The 12,488-nt window shown below is 41.8% G+C and overlaps 1 protein-coding gene across 1 annotated transcript in view; it reads left to right on the top strand.

Moving 5' to 3' along the window:
* Positions 1–7,116, top strand: part of VPS4B (vacuolar protein sorting 4 homolog B) — a 44,418-nt gene extending 37,302 nt beyond the window's left edge. Inside the window, exon 12 of the transcript XR_010837098.1 lies at positions 7,098–7,116. The gene's annotated coding sequence lies outside the window, so the exon portion shown is untranslated. The remainder of the gene's footprint in view (positions 1–7,097) is intronic.
* The last annotated feature ends 5,372 nt before the right edge of the window (positions 7,117–12,488 follow it).

The following is a 12,488-nucleotide window of genomic DNA, read 5'->3' on the forward strand; positions in this document are numbered from 1 at the left end:
TTCTGAATTTAGAATTTTGGTTTGAGCAGCCAAGAGTGATTTTAATTGTTTGCTTTACTGGTTGGAAGAAACTGAACTTGACAGTTGACCACTCTGAACTCCAGTTAAGGTGACGTGAAAGAAAGAACCCAATATCTAGGAGGAGAAATGCTTGAGTGGATTTATCACATGAGAATCACTCACAAAGCCACAAGTTCCTGGACAAGACCCAGAACCCAGCCCCTTAACCAAGGCACTGATAGATGAAAGGAAGGCATTTCCAGAGTGTTTTTCGGGTCCTTGATTTCATTGGAGCTGGAAACGATCTTTTGGTTGCAGAAGCCAACTAGTGGCAATTAGCCCGCACAAGCCAGGTGGACTTGGTCACCACATTAGGCTGCAGGGCTGGCGTGATAATCAGGGTGGTCTTTTCTGCAGAGATCTTGACCAGTGATTCAAGGGTGGCAGGGTCCTTAGGATCATGAGTAAGGGCTGCTGTGTTGGTATAACCAAAAAGCTGGTAAGCAGAGGTCTGCCCATCATGATGGAGCACCGCACTCAATTTCCAGACCACAATCTGGTCATAGACTCCACACCACTTGACAGAAGTGGAGACTCTGTACTGTTGAGGGGGGGTCCTACAGGAGCATCTCAGGTGCACTGGGAGCTTCCCTTCAGCTTTCCCCAAAGGGTCTGACGCTGCTCAAGGCTACCATGAAATAAAGAAAGGGAATACTCACAGGATTATTGGACACTGGCTCTGAACTAATATTCTTTGTTTTTCGTGGGTTTTTTTTTTTTTTTTTTTTTGGATGTGCCATGTGGCGTGTGGGATCTTAGTTCCCCGACCAGGGATCGAACCCACGCCCCCTGCATTGTAAGCACGGAGTCTTAACCACTGGACCGCCAGGGAAGTCCCTGAGCTAATATTCTTTACCAGAGAATCAGAAAGTCATTGTGGTCCACTATTCAAGAGAGCATTTATGGGAGGCAAGTGATAAGTGGGGCCCCTGGAACTCCCCGCTCCTGAAAAAACAGTAAAGCAGTATTTACAAACCTAGGAGAAATCACAGCAATTCGTGCCACTATTCAGAACATGGAAGATGCTGTGTGGTGTTATCTACCAGGGACCCATTTAACTCCTCAGGATGGACAGTGCAGAAAAGTGAGTTTTAGAGAGTATCAGGGCCTACATATTTATATGTTCTTCTGTTTGCCTCATGTTTCATTAAGATACATCTGAGATCTTGAGTGTTGAGAGAGGTGTGTTAAAAAGGATATAGACAGGAATTCCCTGGTGATCCACTGGTTAGCAGTCCGCACTTTCACTGCTGAGGGCCCGGGTTCAATCCGTGGTGGGGAGCTAAGATCCCGCAAGCTGCACGGGATGGCCAAAAATATAACAGTAAAATAAAATATTTTTTAAAAATAAAAGTTAAATCCTTTTTTTCACGTCTTTATTGGAGTATAATTGCTTTACAATGGTGTATTACTTTCTGCCTTATAACAAAGTGAATCAGCTATACATATACATATATCCCCATATCTTAAATCCTTTTTAAAAAAAGGATGCAGACATTATATAAGCTTAATCTTAAAAAATGGGTAGTAATACAAGGTTTGAAAAATTGATGAAGAAATAGTGGTTTTAAAATATTAAAAGTTTCAAATGTAACCAATAAAAGAATTCTGAATGGTGATATTTACTATCCAAAATTGGGAGGGAGAAGAGAAGGGTTAATGTAAGTGAGCTAAGGGCTCATCTATCAAATAGGAAACAGAATCATGTCTAAGGTCAATAAATCAAGATAACCAAGACAAAAACAGTTGCAGGATAAAAAAATTATAAATTATTGTCTAAACTATGCAAGATATATGCATGAAGAAAAAACTGAAAGTAGAAGTACAGCAGAAATCTAGTTTCACTGAGAACTTTGTATTTGAGTCTGAGCCTCCAATACTCCCGCCCTCAAGAAACTTACAGTCCAGGGAATTCCCTGGCAGTCCAGTGGTTAGGACTCCCCACTTCCACTTCAGGGGGCCTGGGTTCGATCCCCGGACAGGGAAGTAAGATCCCACATGCCACATGGCACAGCCAGAAAAGAAAAAAAAAATGAAACTTACAGTCCAGTTAACAGGATAGACAGATGAATACAGTGGAACACTTGGAGTTCAGTGACAGAGCTATACATAGGGTGCCATGTGACTATGGAGGAGAGACATCTAAAGAAGACCAGAGGAAAAGAATTGGAGAGAACCTGATTTATCATACTTGGAGGTAGATATTCCATCAACTTTTTATTCTGGAACTAATAACTAATGGGAAAGAGTAAGCATTTACCCTCATTTTTAGAAGGCACAGTACAGTTAGTTTATACCTAGTCAATGAGGGAAAGCTGGCATTCTCCCCTCTCCTGCTCACTCACTCTCTTTCTCTCAGTAAAACAAGCCAGCTAATGAACGTAGAGAGAATAACAGATCTTACACTATCCTCTGGCAAGCCCAGTGACATAGCTGATCCAGGCAAGGATCATCGATGATGCTAAAACTATTGAATGAAAGAACATTGACATGAGATCTGTTTCCCGTAAGACAAATCATTCAAAATCACAGTGCCTTAAAACACCGTCTGTTATTTCTCATGACTGCAGTTTAGCAGAGCTCCCTGGACAGGGCTTGCCTGTGCCGCACGTGGCGTTTGGCAGGGGCGGCTCGACCCGGGCGGAGGAATCCAGACGGCTCCGCGCACGTCTGGTGCCTCCAGCTGGGCTGGCTGGGCCTCCCCCCTTCACGTGGTCCCTCATCATTCAGAGTCCACCCCGAGTTCCTCTACTTGGTGGCCTAATCCCGAGAGGGCAGAAAGAAGCGTCAAGGCCTCTTCAAGCCTAGGACGAGAAGTAAAGAAATACCTCTTCTATCCCATTATATTGGTCAAACCAAGTTACAAGGCCAATCCAGCTTCAAGGGATGAGAACTAGATTCTACCTCTTGTCGCGGGTAGAGGAATTGCAAATAGGAATGGGAGGAGTTGGTGGTGGCAATCTACCAACATTTCCCAGTGTCCCTCCCAGAGTACGTGCTCATTGCAGAGGGGAACATGATCTTTGCCAGGAGGTATATGGCTGTCACCACCTTACCCAAGAAATCAAATCGAACGTGGGCAACCTGACTGCACTGCCTGGTGGGATGCAATACCCAATACACTTAGGAAGTGTTCCTACCAAAAACATGTAATCTGAATCCAGTCAAACCATAGACCTAACTGCTGGTTACAGAAAATTCAGGGGAGAGGGAAATAAATAACATCATGAGGAACCAGTCAGTCCAAAGAGAATGTGGAACATCTGCTAGACAACTGGCCTGGTCTCTCCAAAAAGTCAATGTCACTAAACAAAAAATAAATAAAATTAAAAGGTTGAAGGACTTTGCTGGATTAAGAGAAACTGAAGACACATAACCCAATAACTTAATGCAATATGAGAACCTTGATTTGGATCCTGATGTGAGGAAAAAACAGCTGTAAAAAAACAATTTGGATATAATTGAAGAAATATGAATACAAACTAGATGTCATATAATACGGAATTGCTATTGTCTTGGGTGTGATAATGGTATTGTGGTTATTGTGGGTGTTTCTGGGGCCCTTATTTTCAAGTGGTATGTCCTGAATTATGGACATACAGGGATGAGAGACAAGAGGCCCATGATGTCTGCAACTTACTTTGAAATTGCACATACACACGTTCACAGCCCTACAAAAAGCAAATGTGACTAAGTAAATAACTAGCACTGAAGGATTAAAGATCATTTCTGGAGGAGATGAAATTTAAGAGCCAACTTTAAAAACATGTAGTGGTAGAATCCATCACTGACTGATCTTGATATTTCCCAAGCACTTAACACAGACCCATGAATTATCTACGAACAAGGTCATGGAACCGTGCTTATTGTATACAAGTGATCACCATTCTGGCTGAAATGACAAAGCATTTGAATGTAGCTATTCTTGATATGGGAATAGTTGTATCTTGGAAAGTTGCCAAAACTCTTAAGACTTATATCCTATTTTCCCAAAGACTTCTATAAAATTGTCAGTGGATTCTTAAAGGAATTATTTATGGCCTAAGACATCATACGTTGCAACATTAAAAGGCTTTCATGTACTTAATTGCAACGTATGATGTCTTAGGCCATAAATAATTCCTTTAAGAATCCACTGACAATTTTATAGAAGCCTTTAAACATTCCATATTAAAAAGTGATTACAAAGTATCAAAGGAACTCTAGGTTATGAAATAAAAACTTTAAAACTGAAAATGGAAGAAATTGGTAGCAGCCACATGAAAGTGGGAAGGACGATGATAAAAATGGTTAACAACGGGTATACTGTGGGCACAGCCCTGGCCAATCAGTATGGCTGTCTGCTCTCAACAACCGTTCATCTCCAAGGCGATATGTCTAGAATCTAAATAAAAGTACACACACACACACACACACACACACACACACACACACACACACACACACACACACACACACACACACACACACACACACACACCCCTTTCCTCTAAGAGGCAGAACATTAGTTCTCACAGATTCCTTATGCTATAGGTTTGGCTACAAAGTAGAGAAAACACGTTGACAAATTTTCCTGTTACTTTAGAGGATGTTGAAATTATGGGAACTCGCTAATGGCGAGTCTAAATTTCCGTTCACAAACTCCAGTAGACTAAAATGTCCTATTTCTACATTATCATTAAATCAAACCTAAATCTGCTGTGCTGTCAGGAAAATCCCTGTTAGTCTTTATTAGACCTCTTCCTCCAAGGCTTGTACTAAAGTCCAAAAGGCTTACACAGTGCTCAGAACAGGAGATAAATCTCCAGTCCAACAGCGTTGCTGACATTTTTATTCTTCAAGTCCATAGACGTCCCTTTGCTATCTCCTTCCGCACCAGTGACGCAGGAGAGAATCTTCGCTGAAGCTGAAAATCTTAGGGCCACACCCTGTTTGAAGTTTGGCCACTGGGGGGAGCCTTTCACTCCAGCCCTCAGACGTGAGGTGAAAAATCTGTCCCTGTTCTGCGGGTAACCTGCAAAATCTCCTTTTTCTCCCGCTGCTCTCAAAGGTATTTAGCTTAATCTCCTTAGTGACATGAGAGATTAGGATTTATTGGTAGGGGGAGCCAGAAGAACGGAAAATATTGTACAGGACATTATGTTTTTGCCTGTTTACAAAATACAAAGAAAGCCCGCTATCGTCGAACAACAAGGGAAGAGAAAATAGAAATTATCTTAATAACCCTGCCACGTATTGTGAGGTTATCCCAAGAAGGCGTCTTGAGGAAGGAAAGTCTAGAGCTAAGAACAACTCTCTCTGAGTTGTAGAATTACTAATGAAACATTTTTTCTTTATTTTCTTATTTTCTAAGTTTTATGAAGTGAGCATTTTTTTATTGTGGTAAAATATACATAACATAAAATTTACCATTTTTTAGTATTTTTAGGTGTACAGTTCAGTGGCATTAAGTACATTCACAATGTTGCAGAACCATCAACACTATTTCCAGAACTTTCCACCCAGACTTTCTGCCCATTAAATAATAACTCCCCACTCTCTCCTCCCTTCAGCCCCTAATTACCACTATTCTATTTTCTTTCTCTGTGAATTTGCCTATTCTAAGTAGCTCATATAAATGGATCTACAACATTTTCCCTTTGGTATCTAGCTTATTAATGCAGCTTGTATTAAAACAAAACCTTCAAATAGCTTTGGTAAACATTATCCCTTATGAGTTGCATTGTTGGTAACTCAACCTATAATACATTAGATAAGTTAACAAGAAAGAAGGAAGCTCATTTCTCACGATAAAAATGCTACATAGTGTGATTATAGACATGTAATATGAGTCACTGCTATTTCACTCAATTTTGTTATGAAAGCAAAATAATAGAAAGCTGCCAGTGTAACAGTGTTTCAGTTATCTGTTACTTCTGTTACCAGTTATAACTCCACAACTCAGTGGTTCAAAACAACTGGCAACCATTTATTTTGCTCATGAATCTGCCATATGGATAGGGCTCCATGCATTGTCACAGGGGGACGGAGGATGCACTTTGAAAATGGCTTATTCACATGGCTGTCAAGTTGGCGTCAGCTACTGGCTGGGAGTCAACTGGACTGTGGGCTGGAGGCCTCAGTTCTTGTTAACTGGACCTATCCACAGACTGCTTGAGCTTACTCAAGGACAATGGATCAAATGCAAGGGCTACTGTCCTTTGTTTACCACCTTTATAGTGGTAAATATTCATACTTCTATTACTTGATTTGTCAATTTTAACCAAGGAGAAGATACATGGCCTTTTCAAAGCTATAATTATAAGGCCCGCAGTGTCACCTCTGCCACAGTCCATTGGTCAAGGCAGGCGCAAAGGTCCACTCAGGTTCAAGGGAAGGGGACATAGACCCCACCACTCAGTGGAATGAGCATCAAGGTCACATTATAAAAGAACATACGGATTGGAGATATCACGGCAGCCATCTTTGGAAAATATAGTTTGTTGCAAAAATAATTTTCTATATTAGCCACTTTTATGCATACCTTCTTTTTTAAAATAATTTTTATAGATTTATTTTTATTTATTTATTTATTTTTGGCTGCATTGGGTCTTCGTTGCTGCTCACAGGCTTTCTCTAGTTGTGGCGAGTGGGGGCTACTCTTCATTGCGGTGCGCGTGCTTCTCATTGTTGTGGAGCATGGACTCTAGGCACACGGGCTTTGGTAGTTGTGGCTCACGGGCTCTAGAGCCCAGGCTCAGTAGTTGTGGCTCACAGGCTTTGTTGATCCACGGCATGTGGCCTCTTCCTTGACCAGGGCCCTAACCTGTGTCCTCTGCATTGGCAGGCAGATTCTCAGCCCAGAGAAGTCCCTATGCATACTTTCTATGAACAGCCTATACAGTCGTGTCATTCTTTTTCTCTATGTTTGTTCAGATAATATTTATTTAATGTATTTTAAAGTCTGTTGACTTTAATAGTAAATTGTTAAAGGTTATATTTTGCATGTCTTTGTTTTGGTTTGTTTTCATTTCATTTTTCTAACTGGTTTGCAACAGAAAGGAGCCTGGACATTCAACACAATTTGAGAAGCACTGGTCTCAACTAAGAGTGAAAAGGGCAGTACTGCCTGATGGTTGCCAACCAGTCCTGCATAATGTGGGGAATTCTCAAGACTCAAAAACAGCACTTGCTGTGGAAGGCAGCAGAGAACGTAATCATCATCTGCAAAGAGTGGTAGTGTTCTTTTCCCTCTGCCTTTTTAAATATCCTCTCATTAGGGTAGTTTGTAGTATAGTTGTTTGCCTCTATAATTAGACCTTATTTAGCCCCATATCTGCTTCCTTTGATAGGATCTGTTAATCCTTCACCATAAGCAATGATAAAATTTATATACTTCTTCCTTCCCAACTCACCTGATTTGAGTCCATAATATATTTCTTAATGTTTACCTTTATAGTGGTAAATATTCATACTTCTATTACTTGATTTGTCAATTTTAACCAGTATATTTGGACGTCAGGTATAAATGAGGCAATTAGTAAAGTCACCCTACCTTCCACATGTTTCTTCCTTCCCCTCCCAAAACATGTTTCTTTTATTATTTCTACGTTGTTAAGGGTATAACATTTATATACCATCTTTACCCTAGACCCTACATTTGTTTTAGTCTTTGTTCTACAGTTAAACATATTCATTTGTCAAATTCTCCAAAGACAGTTCTTTTACTATACTTTTCTCAGTCATCTTTTGACCAGTTGAAGTTCCTGCTATAAGCTGAATGTTTGTGTCTCCCAAACTCATGTGTTAAATCCTAAGGCCCAACATGATGGTATTTGAAGGTGGGGTCTTTGAAAGGTGATTTTGGCCTCATGAACGGGATAAGGGCCCTCACTGAAGACACCCTAGAGAGCTCCCTTCCCCCTTCCTCCAGGTGAGGACACCGTGAAAAGACACATCTGTGAACCAGGAAGTGAGCTCTTATCAAACACTCAATCTGCCAGTGCCTTGATCTTGGACTTGCCAGCCTCTAGAAATGTGAGAAATAAGATTTCTGTTGTTTATAAGCCACCCAGTCTATGATATTCTGTTATAGCTGCCCAAACAGACTAAGATAATAGCCTTAATACCTTTCTCAAGAAGCACTCATGGGAAAAATATTTCCTTAATTATTACATGTTCCATGGGTGAAATACAGATTAGCTGGAGAGAACCCGTTGGCTCAACATTCCTTCCTTGAGGATCTTATAGATGTGTCATTGTTCTCTCATGTTCAGTGTCACTGTGGAGAAATCTGAAACGAGCCTGATTTCCTTCTTAAATGACCTGATTTTTGACCAAAGTCTTCATTCTTTTAAATCCAATGTTTTTTTTTCTATAGTTCTACGATTAAGTTCATGATCCCTTCTGTATTAGGGCTCTCCAGAGAAACAGAACAGATAGAAGATATGTATATACATGTACATGTATATAAAATATAAGAAGTTGGCTCCCGTGATTATGGAGGCTGGCAAATCCCAAGATCTGCAGGGTGAGTTGGCAAGCTGGAGACCTAAGAAGAGCCAGTGTTTCAACTCAAGTCCAAAGGCAAGAAAAATAGGCAATGTTCCAGTTCAAAGGTCATCTTCCTTGGGGCAAGATGATCTCTTCCTTGGGGGAGGGTCAGCCTTTTTTTTCTATCTAGTCCTTCAACGGATTGGATGAGACCCACCCCCACTGGGGAGGGCCATCTGCTTTACTCAGTTTACTGATTTAAATGTTTGTCTCATTAAATACACTCTCCCAGAAGTTCCCAGAATAACTTTTGACCGAATATCTGGGCACCTGGTGGTCCAATCAAGCCAACACATAAAATTAACCATCACACCACCTGAGTTAATTTTTGCAGAAGGTGTAAAGTTGAGGTCGAGTTTCCTTTCTTTGTCGATGGATGTCCAATTTTCCCAGCACCATTCCTTTTTTTTTTTCTTTAACATCTTTATTGGAGTATAACTGCTTTACAATGGTGTGTTAGTTTCTGCTGTATAACAACGTGAATCAGTTATACATATACACAAATCCCCATGTCCCCTCCCTCTTGCGTCTCCCTCCCACCTTCCCTATCCCACCTCTCTAGGTGGTCACAAAGCACCAAGCTGATCTCCCTGCCAGCACTATTTCTTGACAAGGCTACCTTTCCTACATCAAACTGCTTTTGCACCTTTGTCTGCCAATACCACACTGTCTTTATTACTGTAGCTAAATAATAAGTCTTGAAATCAGGTAGACTGATTCTTCCCACTTTTTTTTTTTTATGCTTTAGCTATTCTAGTTTCTTTGCCTTTTTATATAAATTTTAGAATAATCTTGTCTATAGCTACAAAAAAAAGGTCTTGCTGGGATTTTGATAGCAAGTACATTGAGACAGTATGTCAGCTTGGGGAGAACTGACTTTTTCCAAATTTTTTTATGGCGATAAAATACACATAACACGAAATTTACTACCAATCATTTTTAAGTGAACAGTTTGGTGGTATGAAGTATATTCATATTGTTGTGCAACCATCACCATCTTCATTTCCAGAACTCTTTTAACCTTGCACAACTGAAATTCTGTACCCATAAAACCGTGACTCTCCATGACCTCCTGCCCCAGCCCCTGGAAACCACCATTCTACTGTCTCTCTTTTCTTTTTCTTTAAAAAAAATTTTTAATCTCCCCTTTCCCCCACATCCAGACTCTGGTAACCACCATTTTGCTCTCTGTTACTTTGAGTTTGGATTTTTTTTTTTATAGATTCCATGTATACGTGAGACCATGTAATATTTGTCTTTCTGTGTCGCAAAGTTTCTGTGAAATCTTTTCATATATCACTTAGTGTAATGTCCTCCAGGTTCATTCATGTGATCACAACTGACAGGATGTCCTTATTTTTTAAGACCGACTAATATTCCATTTTATACATTTACCACGTTTTCTTTATCCATTCATTCACTGATGGACATTTAGGTGGTTCGAAAACCTGTTGGTGAAGTCCCAACACGGACTACAGTTCTACAGTCCGGGTGAGAGGTGGTGGGGCTGCAGAGGTTGACAGAATTAAGGTGAAAGGTTGGATGAAAATTGGAATGTTGGGGCAGACTCTATGTAAAGTGGTTGTGTCTCCTTTACGTGAATGTACTACGGGGATGGATTTTGTGTCTGATTGGGGAAAGCTTCCCCTACCTCGTACTGTAAATCAGAAGGCAGGTAAATCTGCCCTTCAATATTGATTGACCAGGCTAAATGGGAACCAATAACATTGCCTGAGCCCACACAGGCTGTTCATTGTAAACAGTATGGGAAGGAATTCCCTGGCGGTCCAGTGCTTAGGACTCCGTGCTTCTACTGCCGGTGGCCCAGGTTCGATCCCTGGTCTGGGAACTAAGATTCTACAAGCTGCGTGGGGCAACCCCCTCAAAAAAAAAAAAAAAAAACAACGGTATGGGATACCTGGTTGACAAAACATGTTATAAGACCGGAGTCTAATTGGTTTATTTGAATTTTGGAGGTGCATATATTCCTCATCTGGAAATATTGCTAGATCTTATCCATAAAATCATTTGAAAGAAATCCTGGAATCTTTCCTCAGACTGGGGCTTATGGCAAAAGGCTGTGAGCACGACCTGTCAATGGCTGCTGAGATTTTAGACCAGAGAATTGCCATTTAAGGGGCGATTACTAGCTTGCTATCAGACATTAACGGAAACTGCCCCAATGACTGAAGTACCTAAAGTAATCTTGAAACCTGAAATACACATGTTGTCTTGGGTGGTGTTAAAGAAGCACTCTAATGGAGAAGGCAGCGCCCAGGAGTGTCCCATTAGAAAATGGAACCGGTTTTGCAGGCACGTGGACCAGGGGAATGCAAAGAGGTGCGCACGTGTTCACAAGCAGGTAGACTCTTTTGCCCAAGGACCGACTTTGGAACCACTTGAGGAACTGCTGAACCTGTAGTTACCTGGGCAATGCCGTCTGAGTAGCTCTCTATTGACCAGAAAGGAGCTGTTTGGTTTATGGATGGCAGTTTCGAGGTGAGTAGACAGCATTGCGTTGGAAAGGCTACAACTCTGATTGGAAAAGATGAAAACATCAGCTCGGTGGGCTGAGTTACCTGCTGTGAGTCCCTAGATTGGGGTCTTGAAACCAACTCATAGGCAGCGGCTAACGTCCTGTCTCTGTGGCTGGGTAGAAGGGCACCAGAAAACTGGCCCATTAAAGAGATGCCTGGAAGGGGCACGGCCCTGGGGAAATCACTGTGGGAGTTTAAGGGGTACATTAAAGTAGAGCACGTCACTGTTCATTAGAAGAACCTCCTTCTAGGTTTAGAAGGTGAGCGGGGGCTTCCCTGGTGGCGCAGTGGTTGAGAGTCCGCCTGCAGATGCAGGGGACACGGGTTCGTGCCCCGGTCTGGGAAGATTCCACGTGCGTGGAGCGGCTGGGCCCGTGAGCCACAACTACGGAGCCTGTGCTCCGCAACGCGAGAGGCCACAACAGTGAGAGGACCACGTGCCGCAAAAAAAAAAAAAAAAAAAAAAAGGTGATTGGAACCAGCAAGTGGATATCCTGGTGTGCCCACTTGAGGTGAGTACCTGAAATGAGTGGGTATGGGGTGCTGCAGCCATTGTCCTCGTGTACCCTCTGGGGCACAAAATGCCAAGAAGTACTTTTTTTTTTTTAATCTGCCAACAAGAATGGCAGGGGCTGCAGGTGGCTAAGGGACAGATTCCCCAGGGGGGAAGGCTCAACACAGAGCTGGTGCTTGGACTGATGCTGGTAGCCCTGGAAGGCGACAAATGGGTCTTGACAGGGATAGACATACTCTGGACTGGGCTTTGCATGCCCAGAGGGTAGACTCAAATGCTCAAAATACTATAAAAGGACTGGACCAGAAGATATTGCATGAACTTGGACTTCCAAGTTACATTTCTTCAGATCAAAGAACACACTTTGTACTAAACCCATAGTGTCCAATAAAATAAAATAAATTTTAAACATTTTTAAATGGAAAAAAAAAAAAAAAAGTAAAAATAAGCCTATAATGTCCAACGATGGACAAGGAGCTATCACGTCAGATGGATGTCCCATGCTGTGTACCATCCTCAGAGTAAAGGTCTAATAGAGAATTGGAACAGGCAGTTGAAACGTTTGTAGTCTCCAATGGGGGCGGAGGGGCAGATTTACATGCCTTCATGAGTGTGTGCTGACACTTACCATGAGGAAAACCAAGAAAGGGTCTCCAGTAGGTAGATTTCTCCACTTTTCTGGGGGTTCCAGAGGGGAAGGGGTGGGGGAGAATGCTGCTATGCCTCTGCAGTTCTTTCCATGGAAACAAGATGGTGGTTTGACTACACTTTGCTCTTTTTTCTCCACATTGCCTCAACTTTCTTATTTTTGTGCCTGATGCAGTGGTCCCAAGGACCAGGGCTCC

The sequence above is a fragment of the Kogia breviceps genome, chromosome 15 (assembly GCF_026419965.1).
Source record: "Kogia breviceps isolate mKogBre1 chromosome 15, mKogBre1 haplotype 1, whole genome shotgun sequence".
NCBI classification, from domain to species: Eukaryota; Metazoa; Chordata; class Mammalia; order Artiodactyla; family Physeteridae; genus Kogia; species Kogia breviceps.